This window comes from Phyllostomus discolor, chromosome 13 (assembly GCF_004126475.2).
Source record: "Phyllostomus discolor isolate MPI-MPIP mPhyDis1 chromosome 13, mPhyDis1.pri.v3, whole genome shotgun sequence".
Taxonomy (NCBI): Eukaryota; Metazoa; Chordata; class Mammalia; order Chiroptera; family Phyllostomidae; genus Phyllostomus; species Phyllostomus discolor.
This window is the reverse complement of record NC_040915.2, coordinates 9,256,733-9,275,556: the sequence shown is the minus strand read 5'-3', so window position 1 is coordinate 9,275,556 and position 18,824 is coordinate 9,256,733.

The following is an 18,824-nucleotide window of genomic DNA, read 5'->3' as shown; positions in this document are numbered from 1 at the left end:
TCGAGGTGACTGACACCTAGGACAAATATTTTCCTTTTATGAAAGACTTGAGTGAGGACACTTGTTTGACCACCCAGGGAAGTACGGCTGCAGGGCAGAGGAGGAAGCCTGAGCCATGTTTCGGCAACTGACATCAGCTGTGCACTATTGCTGTTCCCAAACACACAGGATCCAGCTGCCTGCCGCTGTACACAGGTATAACACAAAGGGTGGTATGGGAGGAAGGAGGTTTTTATCAAAAGTTTGCCTAGTCTGAGGCTAGGCAAAAGACTAGTCTGAGGACTCCCTGGCTCCAAGCCAATCTCTTCTGCAAAATACAGAAAGCAGCCAGCCATCCCAGTACCAGAGTCAGCATCCAGACACCCATCCCATTCTGATCTGTCTTCCTGGGGCCCAAGGCTGTTCTGTGGATGGGCCTCCATCTTCAGGCTCTCTCTCCCTAGAGTGTGTACTTGTGGGGTCTGTGTCATCACTGCCTCACTGCAGCTTCCTCCCAGGCCTGGGGCATGCTGCCAGGTCACTGCAGCCAGTAATGCAAGGGGCTCTGTCTGCACTGCCCTGGCATCCAAGGCTGCTTGTGTCCCCAGGTCGGGTCAATATTCCTGGCCCGTGCATCTTCTGTGCGCTGCTCTCAGAGCAAAAGAGTACAAGTGGTCCAGGACTTGTGCCATGCAATGCAAACTGCAGCATCCTGAGGGCTGCCACCAGCAAGATGCATGTCCCACATCAGTGACTGGGTGAGCAAGGGGAATACAGAAGGGCTGAGACTTCATGCCCTCTGCTTAAATCTTCTGCCCCAAAATCCTGTAGGTGCTGGAAGCGCACCACTTTTCTAGCCAATCCCTTGGGCTAGAGTGGAGTATACCAGCCTGCACAGAGTTTCTGCCCCTCCTCCGGCTGCCAACATGCAGAATCGGGCAGCAGGGTTTTCTAGCTGCACGCAGGGCACAGAATCTCTGCCTGGGGTGCAGCGTCACACTCTGGTGTGTTTACCTGCACCTGGGGGTATGGAGTCACACTGGTTGCAACTTCAATCTGCTGCCTTGGGGCTTCCTGCAACCCCTCCCTCACTTCAGGGTGAGCAGCCTTTCCCACTGCTTCATGGTTCCCTTCCTCACTTCCCAGCAATCTGGTCAGATCCCTGCTGTTATACTGCCACCAGAAAGGAATTGTACACCCGGACCTGAAGCCAGAGTACACACTGATAGCCAGTAGCCATCTCATCAAACTAACAGACTTTGGCTTCAGTAGGGAATTCACTGACTATAAACTGACCACCTTCTGTGGCACTATCCCCTATATGGCCACAGAAATTTTGCAGTGTCAATCCTATTGTTAAAGCAGCAGTTACAAATGAGCAGCGGGCCCTGGCTGGTGTGCTCAGCAGACAGAGCGCTGGCCTGCAAACCAAAGAGTCACTGGTTCGATTCCTTGTCAGCACACATACCTGGGCTATGGGTCAGGTCCCCAGTAGGGGGTGCGCAAGAGGCAACCACACATTGATGTTTCTCTCCCTCTCTTTGTCATTCCCTTCCCCTCTGTCTAAAAATAAATAAATAAAATCTTTTAAAAAAAGAAATGATTAGTGGGAGGAAGGGGAAATGGGGCCATAGCCCATGTTGACCCAAGGCAAATGTCTGAAATAGTTTAAGTGTCATGCCCTTGTTAGCAAAATTTCCATTGCAATTTTACTCCCCTACCCCATGCGGACAGTCAAGGAGAATTATGGAAAAAGGCACATGCAGAAGAGGCTAAAGTTGACCAAGTGTCTGTCAGTGGTAGGCTCCATGCTGCACCCCCCCGTCCCGCACAAATGGTTGCAGTCCCTGCGCCCCTCCCCCAGTGTAGGCATGTCAAGGGTCACCAGCATGGGACTGTGAGCAGCAGTAGGAAGAAGACAGTGCACCATGGGTAGGGCCTAGATGCACAGACTCTGAAAGATGCCTGAAACTAGATAGTGCCTGGAGACCAGCTAAGCCACCTATGTTCATGATACTTTTGGGTTGGAGAAAAGGTTTCTGTCTCAACCTTGAATTGAGTTGGCAGGGTGACAGGATGACAGGGTGATTTTTTGGGGGGTGAGGGGGTATCTTAGATTAAAGTTTATGTGCCTTCTTCAGTTGTACAGACTTTTGTTCTTGCATTATTTTCAGTTCTTGAATCTATGTAGTAATTGTAAGGACAAATTTTAAATAGCCATTTTTGATTATTAAGTAAAAGATTCCTTTCTTTTCCGCCAAACTCTGTCTTTAGAGTTTTGCCTGGTAGGTGGTGAGTAGTAATACCACCCCCTACTGGTTGGGGTCAGTAACACTATGATGGCCCAAAGGTTGATGCCTGGAGCATGGGGGTAATTCTCTACAGAATGGTGACAGGGAAACTCCCATTTGTGGGGAAGAGCTTTTGGGAACTGAAATGGTATATATTGAATGGGCAGTTCGTATACCATACTTTATGTCTGAAGAAAGTCAAAAAGTTTTTTAAAAATTAACTATCCTCAGCCCTGGCTGGTGTAGCTCAGTGGATTGAGCATAGACTGGGAACCAAAGTGTCCCAGGTTCAATTCCCAGCCAGGGTACATGCCTGGGTTGCAGGCCATAACCCCCAGCAACCGCACATTGATGTTTCTCTCTCTCTCTGTCTATCTCCCTCCCTTCCCCTCTAAAAATAAACAAATAAAATCTTTAAAAAAAATTAACTATCCTTGACCCCAGCAAAAGAACAACCCTGAAAGATGAAATGAAAGATCCATGGATAAATATTGGCCAGAATGAATAACTGAAGCCATACAGTGAGCTGCCCTGGGGTGGCATTAACCCCCAGGTAACAGAAATAATGAAGAACCTTGGACTTAACCAGCATGAGATAGAGGAGTCAGTAACAGGAAGAAAATACAAGGGCTCTCCAGAAAAAGTCCAGCCATTGTTAATATAATAAGAACGGTTTGCACGACATCAGTGGAATCTGGCAGTCAAGGAGAGTGGACTGGACTGTGCATGTGTGAACAATGATGACTTCATTGTACTAGTCAGTAGGGGTTGTAGATACTGTTGAGTGAGCATGTGTACTGTGTGGTCATCGCATTCAAAATGACTGAGTGAGCACAGCAATGAATCTACATCAAATCTTATGTTAAGCTTGAACACTCCTCCATTGAAACTATTCAGAGGATTCAGAAGGCCGAAGCTGTGGGCAAGTGGTGACTGGAGACTTCATCATGACAATCCACCTGCTCATGCATCATGTCTCACCCAGAGTTTTTTGGCGAAACCTCCAATCACCCAGGTGACTCAGCCGCACTACAACCCAGATTTGGTGCCCTGTGACTTCTGGCTTTCTCAAGAACTAAAATCACTTTTGAAAGGGAAGAGGTTTCATACCGTAAGTGAAATTCAAGAAAATACACTGGGGCAGCTGATGGGGATTGGAAGAACTGTGTGAGGTCCCAACGTGCCTGCTTTGAAGGGTACTGAGGCATCATTGTCCAATGTACAATGTTTCTTGTAGCTTCAATAAATGTCTCTATTTTTCATATTATATGGCTACCTTCTGGACAGATGTTGTATAACAACATCATGGGCACCTATTTGATCCTACATACCACAAAAAACAAGATGAGAGTCCACACAGTAAGGGTCAGGCCCTGCCCCTCCTCTGACCCCAACATGAGTCTCTCCATAACCCAAGAGGTTCAGGTATCCATGCAAAAACACAGTAAGTCTGCTAATGCCCCACCCAGCATGGAGGCAAGTGTGACCGTTACTCCAGCCAGCATGGAAGCAAGGACCAGCACTCCCCCACCCAGACTCAAGCCAAAGATGCCCAGTCCCCAGACAGTGTCAAATCAAGGAGTCCCCTACCCAGCCTGGACCCCAGTTCTACCACTTCCTCATCCAGCCTGGAAGACAGGATGACGATTCCCTCACCCAGCCTGGAACCCAGCTCTACCACTTCCTCATCCAGCCTGGAAGACAGGATGACCATTCCTCCACCCAGCCTGGCTTCCAGGACCACCATTACCCCAGCCAGCATGAAAGAGAGGAATATTAGTGCCCCATCCAGCCTGGAGTCAAAGACCACCACTCCCCTACCTGGCCCAGAGTCCAGGACCGCCACCCCCAGCCCAGCCCTCCAGTGTGGCCCTGGGGACTCCCCCACTGCCCACAGCAGCAGCACCAGCAGCAGTGGAGAAGCCCCAGAGGGAACCACCATTGAAAACTGCCTCCAAGCTGCACAGCCTGATGGTGGGACTCCAGGCTCTTCCTCTGGCCACAGCCAATGCCGGCATAGTGTGGCCAGGAGGATCTTCAGGTTTTTCTTAAAATCCTTATGCTGTAGGCTGTCCACTAACAAGCAGCTTATCAAAAAAAAAAAAACAAGAAAAAAGCCAACATAATTTTAAGAATTGTGGATGGTCAAGGAAGGGCCACAGTCAAAGATGCTGGGGAGCTGAAGCAATACTCCCTGAATTTTGAAGGCTGAACCCGTAGGTGCTGAGCTCCAGGGAGGCCGGTCACCGGTGAGGGAGATGAGCCAGAGGCGGCACACAGACAGCTGCGGGTGAGAGCGCTGCCAGACACACATGCTGTGTGTGCAGGTGAGAGGACTCGGTTCAGTGGACGATGGACGTGTGCAAACCGCCGCAGGATTCCTGCACGGGATTCACGTCAGGAGGGTATTGGCATCTCCGTGGCCTTCAGAAGCATCTTATCCAGAATATTTGCTGAGCTGGGAGGACGGCCTGGAGGCCCTTGGGGTCAGGAAGAGGCTGTCCTCACTGCCAGTTCATCCCTCGGCCCCCACCTAATGAAGCTTCAGAGACTGGACTGTTTTTCCCCTGGCCCCTTGCCCCTCCCCTGCTCTCCTTTGCTCCCATGTTTGTGGGGGTTCTTATTAAAGTACTTGGTTTTTCCAAAGTTTGTAATAAATTTGATGCTCCTGAAAGATGTATCGGACACTCTGTTTTTATCCTCTCTGCACAGAATGGGGGCAGGGCATCCTGTAGTTGGAGAAGCATGTAGTGGTGCAGTACTTGGGCTTTATTAGGGGGACTCCCAACAGTAACAGAAGTGGTTTTGTGGGGAAATGGCCAGCACCCAGCATGCTGTGCCTGTCCAGACACCAGGGCACAGCAGGGGTGAAGTAGGCAGAGTCTCTATTGTCACACAGCCCATAGCCTGGCTGTTCTGTGACATCAGCAGGAACCCCCTCTCCTGACCTCTTGGCTTTGCTGCTTCCCTCTGGGCTGCTGTCAGTCTCAGGGGGCCTGTCCCTCTATATAAGTCAGACTTGTAAAGCTCTAGAGGAAGAGCGCTCCAGGCAGAGGGAACAGCCAAGCTCCAGGCAGCCTGAGCTGAGTGAGCTGGAGTGAGAGCAGCAGGAGATGGGGCTGCAGACAAAGGGCAGAGCTCCTGGGCCACAGGAAGGGGTGTGGGTTTGACTCTGAGAACAATGATCAACCCAGGAAGGGTTTTAAGCCAGGAAGTAGTATGATCCGATTTAAGTTTTAAAACTAGGAAATTGTAGAGAATATTCTTCCTCTGCAAACATTTTTATCTATCTCTAACATGTTACAGATTCACCAGGCAGGGCAGGTTTTCTTATAGCCACTGAAGAAATATGAGCTGGAAACTTCATGTGTTTTTTTCACTTTAATCTTTTATCACCCCGGTTCCCTGAAACCTACCAGCCTCTGAGGAGCTGATCATTCATTGTTCTTCCAACACTGAGTAGCTGATCTTCTTGCCCTTTGCACTGAGGAGCCTGCAGTGTTCCTTTGATTCATCTGCCCTCCTTCCCTGTGATTTTAACAGCATATGGCATAGACCTATGAGGCAGGGAGGACCCAAAAAAATCTGGAATTATCTTCCGGAGGTCAGGCCCCTTGCAGTACAGGTTTCCCCCACTAGATGAGTGTTCTAGGATCCCATCTGTGTCAGTGTACCAACTGGCGTTGTTGAGAGAGCCTGAGTATTCAGCTTCAGCAAATTTTTTTGACAACTTTCACTGCGTTTGCCCATTTCGTGATGGGTGATTTACGAACACATCTGCCCACACCACGCTGAGTATTCAGCAGTTTTTGACCAAAAATGGCATGACTCCCATGCCCTATGCTTCCTACTCACCTGATCTTGCCCCAAGCTACTTTTTTGTTTGTTTGTTTCCCTGGATGACAAAAGTCCTCAAAGGGAAATGTGCTAATGTGGAAGAGGTGAAACAAAAAATGACAGAAGCACTAAAAGGCATCAAAATCGATGAGTTCAAAAACTTTTGAGCAGTAGGAAAAAACATCTTGATAGGTGTACTGCATCAAATGGAGAGCACTCTGAAGGGAAGTGAAGTTTAAACATGTAAGAATGAATATGCGATTTTTTATAAATAAATTTTGTTTTGGGGGAATCCCCCCTTGTATGTGAATATATACACACCCCTTTTATAGAGATGGCAGTAAACTGGATGCCTTGTCCTGCATCTCACTTTTCCCACCTGATAACCCATCTTGGAGATGGGTTAATCCTTTACTCAATGGGCCCAAAATCCTTCTCCTGATCCCTGTACAGAAAGGTGATCTGTAAGCCACAAGCCAGGCCCTGGACAGGGGACTCACCGTTGTCCCTCTGCCTGGAGTGTATTTCGGTGACTCTGCACAGCTGTCTCCTTATGCTCAGGTCTCAGGGTAAAGGTCTTCCTCAGAGAGAGTCTCCTTGAAACATTTTCTCTAAGACATACCTGCTTCTCTCACCAGCCACAGTCTCTTGTCTCTCACAGAACCTTGTATGTTTTTTTCATACTAATTAACAGAGTATCCAGCTACTTCATCTGCCTGTTTATTCACCCTCTCCATCGGCCCTTTGCCCTGAACAGCTCCAAGAGGACCAAGGAGGTGACTATCTCAGCCACTGCTGTATTCTTGGTACTCCCCACAGACTGCCGAAGGACAGGTGCCCCGTGCATGCTCAGTGAATACACACAGTGACATTACGACTTTACAAAGCTCCCTGACTTCTCATGAGAAGGACAGAGGAGGCAGTATGAGATCACAGGGGTAAAAGTGAACCCCAACTTGCTGATGGAGAAACAGATTTGGATAGGAAGCACAGCTTGTCCATGGCCACTTAGTAGACAAGCAGTGGAGCCAAAAATACAGCTCAGACATTGTTATTCAAGATCCATGCCCCTTCCACCTCCAGGAAATACCAAGTTGTATCTGTTAAAGTTCAGCTTCCAAAATGCCAGTCCTTGCTTTCAAGTAGGATTAAACCCTGTGGACACCCACAGACATGAGGCCAAGACCCCCTCACACACCTTCCTTCATTTAAGATCTAAGGACATTCCCCTGGCAGCAGCAATTTCCTTGAGGGACACAACTGTCCTCTTCACATTTGACAGATGCCAGGGGCCTCGGGTCCCAGGGAGCATCCAAAAGTTTTCCTCCCACACTCACTCGGCCAGTCTGGGGAGAGGAGGGCACTCCCCACTACCTGCCCAGCTGCCTACCTCCATCCATCTGTCTGTTGGCTGCCATGGAGCAGTCCTATCACGTTCCTGTACCTCCAGCCATTCCAGCCCTGTGTGTGTCAGCACGTGCCCGGTACCTGCACAGTTGAGGCAGGGGAAGGAAGAAGAGAAGTGTTCCCCAAGTGGAAATCTGACAGGCTTTCTGAGAACCACCTTTTCACCAGGCCCCTTTGGAGACATTCCAGGCCAAATACAGAGTCCTTTCTTGTGGTGAGAGAAGGGCCCCTGTCCTAGGCACTGCTCGCTCACCTTGGACTTAGATTCAGCCTTGACCTTCACAGCCAGCCCTGGTCAGACTCTGCCCACCCTCAGTGGAAGAACCTAAAATGTAATGGCAGAATTTGATGCCACTCAGGCAGAGTTTAGTGTTCTGCTCGGCTCACGGCCTCTATAGATAAGGGGCCATGTGGTTCAGCTTCCAAACCAAGACAGTCTTGAGAATGAAAAGGGAACTCCTAATACTCATCCTGGGATGTTGGGCATGACCGAGGGCTGTCCAGGGCAGACCAGGCCTACGTCTCCCTAACTAAGGCAACAAGTCTGCTGGTCCGAATAGCCCTGAGCAGCTCTCTGAGCTTGGGCCATCTGCCTAAAGACTCACCCAACTGTACTTCCTCCACTGCCTTTCATTTATAAAACACGTACCCAAGCATTTTTCACATCCATATAATAATCTAGTAAACTGTGAAAAAATTATAATCTCCACTTTAGAAATGAAGACACACACAGGGTTAATTAAGGAGACTGCCCAAGGTCCCACCAAAGTGAGCGGCAGAGATGGGACTAGAACTCGAGTCTCCTCACTGTGGTCCAATCAATAGACTGACCAATTCTGCTCCTTCCTTTACTGTCTGCCACTGATGATTTACACACCTGCCAAAGTACAACAGGGCCCCTTTTTAAAGTCATAAGATGGGCTTCTACTGGGAATAATCACTATTCAGGAAGAAATCCTGAACCAAAGAAACTGCTCTCTTTTTACTGAATATGATTTCCAGTGGGTTTCCTTTATTTCATATAAAAATGGAAAAGCATGTACACTCAGAGATGCACTCACTCCTCTGCCAAAGGTTGTCACCGACAGAATGTCTGCCCTGCACTCCTCTGGTCAGAGCAGTTTCGTTCCATACTGTGGGTTCCAAAGGGTGTCCTCCTAGCAGGGGGAGTCAGGGCTGTCTTGATCACTGTCATGCTCCCCCTCTTAGCACAGTGCCTGGCCAGCAGGCACTCAGATTCCACACGTGAGTGGGTTCTGGGCCAATGGGGGTGTGGGTGGGACAGAGCACACGTGGAGAGACGCATGCGAGGACTCAGGAAATGAGCTGGTCTCCTTGGATGGGTGTTGTGAACCACCTTGCCTGGTTTCAGAAGCTATAACCCCCACCAAGGCTAAGGCTGAGGGAGCAACCTTGGACCCTATGCTACCAAGGAGACAAAAGCTTATCTCCCTGGCAGGAGCACTGCTTCTGCTCCTTTTACTTCATCCATAACTGGCCCCCAATGCTTGGTCGGTTAGCCAATGATGGGTAAGATTCCCCAAAGGGGGGAACAACCTAAAACAGGCACGATCACGTGAGAGGCCCCCAAGGAGGGACTTTGGGGGCTATAGCAAAAGGGGGTGATGGACCCTTGCCCCTTGGCTTTGACAAAGCCTGAGTCCTCATTAAGCCTATGAGAAATCTCCTAAGTTCTTGGCTGCCTTACTTCCCCAGCCTGACTTAAGCCTGAAACAATGACAGAGGGTGGTGCAGCCCTGTGCTGGAAAGGGCAGGTTCCCCAGGCAATCAGGGCTAAGAAAGAATATGTAAAATCCTATGAAACCTGCTTTGTTTAGGATGTTCTCAATTAAATGATAAGGGTCCAAACAAGAAGTAAGAAAGTTTGTTCCTCAAAATTTTATAGTTCTTTAGCTATCTGACCCTGACTCAGAATAGGCCCTCAGAGTTCTTTATTATCTATTGTTTGACCCTTACTGCCTGACAATGATTAATGAGCTTTATCTGTATTCCTGTGCAAATGAACCCAATAAAAGCCCATTGAGGAACAGGCTCCTGGTCCTTCTCCTTTGAGAGATCAGCCACCTTTCCTCCCCAAGCAGATCATGTCTTGGTAGACTTACTCTCATCCGTGGCAGCCGGGGGAGCCCTGCGGGTGGAGCCCCCCCCCACCAAAGATGGGGGATCAGCTACGTGTACAGATCTATTTGGAACTTGGTAAGTAGGTCACATTTAAGTCTGACCCTGGATGTCTACTTTCTCCCTACTGATCATTCAAGTACTATAGCACAAGAAAACAGAGGGAGGAAGGGGGCTGGAGCATACCCTAGCCCAAATCAGTAAATACCATGAATGCAGAAGCCTGAGCCTCTGGGAAGAGGAAGAACCTTCAAAGGCTGCCACAGGGCAGGAGAAAGAGAAGGAGGTGAGCCGACTGGATGGGCCCTGAGCCGGCCTGTGGCCTTGGCAAGTCTGGGTGTGGTAAAGGTAGGACACATAGTTGAGGGGTGGGGGAAACACAGGGGAAAAGAAGAAATTTAGGGGCTTCCCCAGCAGAGAATTCTAATTCACTCTGTCATGACTGCAGTGGTAATTCCATCCATTTTATTGTTCCTCTGAATTATGAGAGCAAAACAAGTACCTGTTCAAGGCAGGCCTAGGAAACCTTGCTTTATGGTTGGGGAGATTTGTTCAGAGGCCACAAACAAAAGGCACCTCTTGTAGCTATGCTATTTTTCCAAGTAACTCCCTTGCCGAAATTCTGTCAGGCATACACCCCAGCAAACCCATCTGCCCTGGGAAGGAGGGGACCTGTGTCCCAGGGAAGACTGTGAAATCCTAGATATTTTGGAATCAAAGAGCTGGGTTCTAGTTCAGTGTTTGCCACTCATCAGACAAGGACTCTCAGCCAAGCCACACAATTCCTCCATGCCTTGGCTCACTCCCAGTTAAATGAAGCTGATAGTACTGCTGGCCCACCGGCCATGGGAAGGACAGAAAGAGCCTGCCACAGAATGCAGAGGGCCGCTTAGTGCCGCGGATGTGCTCTGCAGATGTGCGGTGGTGTTGTTTTCTATGTAGCAGATTAAAAACCAGATATGGGTTGCCTGCAGATAAATGCTTCTCAGATATTTTAAATGAAAAGCTGAAAAAAATCAGGTCCTAACAAATTAATATCACTTCTGGGGTCTCACATTAACTTTGGGTTTAACCTAAATTAATATACTTCTCCGCTTTGTCAAGACAGGCCTACAACTCATACCACCATCCTTAGTCCTGAAAACTCGGACACTCTACATGGAAGAAAATGTAAGGCTCGTAGACTATGAGCCAATGCAAACAACCAGATCTCTGGCCCATGCAGGCCCAGGGCGCCTTAATTGCATGTGAACAGAATTCCAGCCTAAAAGGCCAGGTTTTCTCCTTTCCCCGAGGGCTGAAACTATCCTCACAGCCCTCTACAGTGTCGTTGCTTACAAGAGAACCCAGACTGTTCCAGTTCCTCGATATACATTTCTTGTACTGAATCTTAAATCTGAAAATAATATAGTAACTTGTGAGATGCTGACTTCAACCAGTGAACTTCTCTTTGATAACATCCTCCCCGGCTAGGTATCCATTCCCCCAAACTTGCATTTCCTATGTCAACACAAATCTCTCTGCACATTTCAGGTGCTGTGGTAAAATCAGCATTTTCCCAAGGAGTGGTCACAACAATGTACAATAGTCTCACCCAGCCCAAGATTTCCCGTTGGCCCCAAACTAAAGACAATTTTCAAGTTCCAGTTCACTACCACTTTCAGAGACGTGTATTTGGGGATGGACAAATTCCAAGAAAGAAAGTCAGCCAGTGGCAGTAAAGATGTTAAATGCTCATGTTTCTGAGCATTTAAACCAAGTATCCAAGGTAAGCTCAACCAAAAGTACCCACCATTTACATGGATGCCCACATCATTTCTACAGGGGACAGAGGCTGTCCAGGATGATGAGACCCTGGAAAAGGCAGGCTCTGCCCAATGTTTCTCCCTGGGCATGCTGGCCATAGATGAGGAGGCCATCAAGCAGGCCAGTCCCAAACCTTTCCAGGCAGATTCTCACACTCAGAAGACAAGAAGTCTTTGGATGTTCCCAAACGAGAACTCCCAGCCTTTCATTTTGATCTGATTTTGTAATGGGAATGGGGGCCATGGGAGCTGGAGCCTTCCATGGAAGAGCAGTCTTTGTTTTGTATTTTTATAGGATTTTTAAAATCATAAAGTGATTCATGCTTATTGCACAAAATAAATTGTAGAATGTTATAAAAAAGAATATAGAAACTATCCAAATTTCCACAACACAGAGATAATGATTAACATTCATATAAAATGAGAAGTATAATGAATATAATTTTGCAACCCACAGTTCTCATTTAAAATTACTTAAAAGCAAACGTTTTTGCCAATGGTGTCCAATGTTTGTATTTCATAACACCCATGCAGCACTCACTCTGCACCAGAAACTGTCCTCAGTGCTTCACAAGAACTGATCCCTCAGAGCAGGCCTTTGAGTGAGTATTATTATTGGCCCCATTTGTAGCTGGGATACTAAGGGATCATGGAAAGACAATCGGCAGAGCTGGAGGTCACACCTGGCTGTCTGGCTCCAAAGGTGTGCCCTTGACCCCCATGCGGGGCTGCTTCTGCAGTCTTGGGAACCCTGACTTTTTGTGATACCATAATATTCCAGTTCAGTCTCCTGTGATTGGGGTAATGTCACATTAAAGACCTCAGAGTCCTTTCCAGCCACGGTCCCTTCTGCTCTCTGCCATTACTCTTTTATTATTATAGGAAAAGGCAAGGATCCTGGATATCAGTTGGGGTGGGACCCACTAGGACAGGCTACTTCTAACAAACTGGGGGAAACACTGCCAAAGAAACACCCATTGTGAGAGCGTTAGTGGTCTGACCCCTGGCCTCGCCACCTCAGCGTCCCAATGAATGGTTGTTTCTGCACTTCCTCGCTAGAGCAGTTGCTTGACTTGCCTGAGCCACATTTCTCATCAGTAACATGGGGATACTTATCCCTGGCCAGTGGGAGGTCTGTGAGGCTTATGGAGACAGACAGATGAACCTGAAGTGCCTGGCCCAAGCTGGCCCCGGCTGGGTGAAGTACAAGGTGATTTTGTTTTTGTTTGTAATTTATGTGTTGATTCAGGTGAGTATCCATTTAGGCCTCATGGGGTGAGTTGGGAAGGACAGACTCTGAAGTCAGGCAGGCTGGAACTGACTCCCAGCCCTGCCACTTCCCAGCTGTGGGACTTCAGGCAAGTTTCTTAACCTCTGTCTCCTCCTCTGTGAGACAGACCTAACAATGGGACCCACCACACAGGGTTGTGTGAAGGCTAAATGAGATGCTAACTGTCAAAGAATTTAGCATCTGGCAGACTCAGTAAGTCACGGCCACTCATGCCACCTCTTCGGTTGGTCATCTTCCACATCCTCTGCGTTCCCCTGCACTCACTTCATTTGCCGCTGAGGTGGGCCCGGAAGGGAGCAGGGGGGCTGCCAAACGGGCCTGAGTCTACAACCACAGAAAAGCCCTCAAGGAACTAAGGTCCTAGGGGAGGTTAGAGAACTGGCCACCCTCTACTTCCCACTCACCTCGCCGCTAAGGTGACCTGACTGGAGTGCTGGCCACCGTCACAGAGCTACGGGGGCTGTGAGGACCTCTTCCAGACCCCCAGAGAACACTCAGTGTCTTCTTTCTAAAGAAATCACCCTCTCCCTTCAACAGGGGCTCCTGGGAGCCTGGCTCTGCCCCAAGGGCCACTGTTTCTGAAGCCTCCTTCCTTGGGTCCTCAGTGAGATCTGCTGTCACCACCCAAGGCTGCCAGCTGCAAGTGACAGGCTCCCTGAGGCTCTGAGCTGGCATGTCCCCAAAGACAGCCCATCACACCTGCTCCAGGGAGGGGCAGTCTGGAGTGAGGTGCCAGGTGGCAGGGCCAGGCCTGCTGGAAGGTGGGCCTGCCTCCTCAGTACTCCCACTCAGCCCTTGGGCTGAAGGAAGGAATGGGACACTCCTCAAAGCCAGCACAGTAATTGCAGGAGGCATTAAGCTTAATTGGGCTAGTCATCTGCCTGAAGTCATTCACCTTCAACCTCCAAAAAGCATCTGGAGAAAAAAATCCCAGAGCAGCTGTGGGGCAGGAGGGTAAAGGTGGAGGAGTAGCGAGCTGGTGTCTAGAATTCCTAAGAGGGTTCCAGCATGGTCTCAGGAGTCTTGGGGTGCAGAACTAACCAACTAAATCTATGGCTAAGATGGGCAAAAAGGGGAGCCACTCATCCCAAGCCAGGATCTGGGCCTGGAATGGAGGCCCAGGGTTAGTTCTGGTTTCCCTCTGAACCCATTTGACTTGGTCAGTGGAGATCTGAGCAAGGGAACTGACGTGCCCAGGGACATTCCCACAGATTTACTCCTGTCTGCCAGGGTTGAACAGACAGTGATGTTTGATTTTGTGTAACTGACCAGATGACAGAGAAAGTCTTTCCTTTGCGGGGGCATGGCTCTTTACTTAGAAAACCACATGCAAGAGTTTGATGGCTACAATGCCCACCTGAGAATGAGCAATCCTTTGCAAAAAGGAAAAAAAATCTATTTAGCAGCTAAATGGAATCCCAAACCCCACAAGTCGAAAACTGCAGGAGGCAGAAGTGTGAGAGACCAAACCACTGCATAAACCCTTTCCTGTGACGGGGGTGTGATGGGGCTGGTTCTACCCCAGGTCCACACAAGTCCACCCACCCATGACAAAAATTTCTCTGAATCAAACTGACTCATCCCGAATTCACAGCACTTGGGATACGGAACGCCTGGATGTGTTTCACACACTGGCGAACACAATGTGGGGGAATGTTTAGCCTCACTGAGTCTTCCCAATCCCTTTAGCACAGGGGTCCCCAACCTGTACCAGTCTGTGGCCTGTTAGGAACCAGGCCACACATCAGGAAGTGAGAGGCGGGCTAACAAGCAAAGCTCCATCTGTATTTACAGCCGCTCCCCATCAATCGCATTGCTGTCTGAGCTCTGCCTCCTGTCAGATCAGTGAAGGAATCAGATTCTCATAGAAGGACGAACCCCACTGTGAATTGGGCTTGCTAAGGATCTAGGTTGCAAGCTCCCTATGAGAATCTAATGCCTGATGGTCTGAGGTGGGGCTGAGGCGGTAATGCTAGTGCTGGTGAGCGGCTGCAAATATAGATTATCATTAGCAGAGAGGCTTGACTGCAGAGGGACCGTCGTAAATCAACTGCTTGCAGACTCATATCAAAACCCTACCAGTGAGTGGCAAGTGACAATTAAGCTGCATCTGGTGGCAGGCTTTAAGTCAGAGGCTGACACTTATTTTAGTCCACACAGGGCCCGTCCATTATTTTATTTACCACTTCCATCTGCACCTCTTTCCTGCACTGCACACTCATCTCAGTCACAGTTTTGGGGAGCCCACATGCTAACCCTAGCATGTGGTGAGTTGTATAAGGATTTCATTATATATTACAACATAATAATAGTAGAAATAAAGTGCATAATAAATGTAATGCTCTTGAATCATCCTGAAACCATTACCCCCCACTCTGGTCTGTGGAAAAATTGTCTTCCACAAAACCAGTCCCTGGTGCCGAAAAGGCTGGGGACCGCTGCCTTAGCACACACCAGCCTAGAAGGAGCAGGGCATAAATAATCCTATTTTGTTCATCAGAGCGGAGTCTTACCATTAAAGGCTCGCTTTACTGGTTGGGCCCAGGCTTCATATACACTCTTCACAAAAAGTAAGAGACAGGAAGTGGATGGCTTGATGTCTGCCATGTGCTAAAGGGAAGTGTTAATCCTCTGCTCTCCTACTGGGTGGCAGGCATGGTGTCAGGTGACTGACAGTGACCTCACTTCTTACAGTAAAGCTGTGGGGGTAGATGTTAGTCCTACAAAAAGAAGAAACCAAGGCCCAGAAACATTACATACCTGCCTGGGTCTCTGATTCAAACTCAGGGCAAAGCCTGCAGACGTGGCATCTGCAGGAATTCAGTAACAAAGCTTCCTTTGGGACAGCCGGCCCTCACTGGCAGCTGTGTGGGTGGGGATGAAGAGATGGGGGATGGCAGAGGCTGGGCCAAGTGCATCTGCACAGCCTGCTGTCCCTATGGCCCAGCAAGAGACCCCCAGGGAACTGTGAGGAAGTCAGGAACTCAGGGAGGGAGGGAGTTTCTCCAAAGACTGTAACTGCTGGGCTCGGTCAAAGAGGAGGGCAGAAAGAACCACACTTTCTCCGTGGAGTGTAGACAAGGTAAAAACAAACACTTCAAGCACACATGACCAGCTCAAGGATAGAAGAACATTTCCCTGGAAGGTTTCAGGTGTGTCCAGGAAGGTGGAGAATTAAGGAAGAGCCAGATTCCTCAGGTGTGGCAGCAGGAGGTGCCTGTGGGGCGGAGCCAGCCCTCAGCAGCAACAGCCTCTGGCGTGTGCATAAAACACTTTCACAGAGCCTTCATGTGGCCCCGCCACAGCTCTGCAAGGACAGCCAGAGGTCATGATGACAGGTTAAGACCTTGGGGCTCAAATCTATTAAATGATTGGCCCACCCCATGGATAAGTGACCCCAGCCAGCAATCAGAGCTTCCCCAGGTCACTCCCTCCTCCAGGGGTTACCGCTCTGTTCGCCTGTGTTTTCTTCAGTAGTTGGATTTTTTGACTTCCCACCTATGTGACCAACTCCGTGAAGCCAGGGAAGGGGTAATTTGATCATCCATTCATCCATCCATCCAGTCAGTCAGTCAACAAACACCTGAGTGCCTACTATGTGCCAAGCACTGTGCTTGGAGCTGGGGATATGAAAATGGACACAGCTACTGCAGGGAAAGGCATTACGGGCAGGGGAACAAGGAGCACAGAAGTGGTGGTGACGAAGGGGTAGAAGCTAGTGAAAAGTTAGGAAGATAGCATGGGGGTACAACTCAATGTGGGTCCCCATCTCTGATGGAGAAGAGAAGCAGTGTTGCCCCCCCCAACCCCACCATTCCATAGGGGGGGTCCAGCTGGGTCCCAGGGTAGACCTCCTCAAGGACTCCAGCACCACCGTCCCTGAGCTGAAGACCCTCCAGGATGTCAACAAAGTGACATCCTCAGGGCTTAGGTGGTAGGCAGCAGAGAAGGCAAGGAGAGGACACTGCCCACGGGGAGGAGGGCCACATTAGTCATCTGTTCCCCATGCTGTTCCATGGGAAGGTCCCAGGCATCACCAACTCGGCACCAGAGCAGAAAGGCCCTGGAAACGCCTCACCTGCCTACCTCATTACTTTAACCTACTTTTAATCACTCCAATGCCACACCCAAAGACACAGTTCCCAGCATGAGAAGCTGTAATGAGGCCAGCAGAGGTATCCCTGACAACACCAACATAGCACCCATGCTGAGTGACAAATTGAGCCCTGAGGGGTGTTGGCCAACAGAGAAAGGAGTACGTAGAAATGTAAATGTATTTTCTTTCTTAGATGTGTTGTGGCAGGGACCAACAGGAATAGACTCCTCTTCCCAAGGCTGCTGCCAGGTACTGACTTCCCCGAAGTTTCTGGAGTTCCACAAGGTTCCTGAGTGGCAGCCCCTCTGGGCAAGCCTGTGAGTGCTGGAAGCCAGGACTGAGGCTGTGCCCTCCAACTTTCAGCTCCTTGAGCAGTCAGTCCAAAGGATAAAATTAATAAGGAATGACAGCCAGAAGGAAGAGTGACAGCAACTTGGTTGGCTGGTCTGTGGGAAGGACACCATTAGTACTGCAAGGCTGGCTGTGCCCCCCAGCCTGTTTCCCCAGCAGCCCCATTGGCCTCCAGCTGTTCTAGACCCCAATGAATGATATAAAGGGCAAAGCCTGCAGACCCCAAGACAAAACAACAGCACTCAGCCTGTGCATGGTAAGAGGAAAGGGGTTAGGTAGGTAGCCTGCTTGCAGCATACCCTCAAAGGTTCCCCAGCAGAATCTGGCTGGAATGGGGACACCCCTAAGATCCTTCAGGTCTAGGAATCCAACTCAGTCAGGCTGGGAGGGATGTACACAGCCATGTGATCAGACAGTAGTCCCCCAAACAAGAAGCATGATGGTACAGGTCTAAGCCCTTCTGGCCACTCCTGTGTAAGTTCAAGGTCACTGCAACGACGGTCCTAGGAGCTAAATGAATAGCCATGAGTACAGCAACTTCTCCAACTTCTGTGTACCCTCTTGCTCTCTCTGCCCAGGGCTCCCCTGCAGCTGGCTTCTCCCTGAGGAATCACTGGCCCCTGGGCCTCTTGACTGAAGGCAGGTCCTTTTTTGTTTTGTTTTGTTTTGTTTTTTTGCTGTGGCAGGTGGTTGGGAGCTGTCTCCACTCCCCAGAGCTGCTTCCAGCTCAGACACCTCTGGCAGCACCCAAACCTCCTGTCCACCTGAGGTCATCTACCCACTTCCTTCACACGCTCATGACTACAGACTTGAGTGTGGGCCCACTGCCCGGCTTTGCATTCCCTCGCTCCCTCTGACTGACCCCTCCAGTGATGATGCCAGCCTACAGGAAGAGCAGTGAGGCTCAGCTCAACTACCACCTACCTCCCCACGCACACCCTGGGCAAGTGCTGTCTACCCCATCTCACACAACCCTCAGTCATCTTGTGAGGGTTCTGAATGTCCCTGTGTTACAGCTTAGGAAACTGAGCCCAAAGAACTTGCCCAAAGTCGCACAGTTGGACCGTGAGCAGGACGTGGGCCCAGTGCTGCATGGCTCCTCGGCCCTGGATCTGCCCACTGTGTCGGGCCACCTCCTGCTGCACTCTAGATGGCCGAGGAGTGTGGGGGCCTGGGTGTGTCAGGTTTCATCAAGCCAAGATTTCCATCTGAGCTGCCCCAACTGAAGCCACTTTTTCCCAAGGAAAATTTTTAAAAAGAGCAATTCTTCAACTCAACAGGTGTCTATCCTAGCAAACACCAACATGTAAAAAGAACTGGGTTTTTTTTTTTTAATTCAAATCCTCAGAAACCAGATACATAGTCATTGTGGCAGCCCTTCCAACTCCCAGCCCACTGAAGTCACACGGTGTTGAGAGATTCTCTTCTGCTCTAGACGGGCCTTATGTTCCTCCCTGGGGCTGTCCCTCCAGGGGAGTGTTTGTGCAATGGATAATTACTCTGTATGCCCCACTGGGTATCAGACACTGTGCCAGGGAAACAAGACAGATGCTGTCCCTGCATTTGGTCTGGTTTCGGCTCACAGTCTGGTCCGGCCTAAGCCCTGGTACCAGAAGTTATAAAGCATG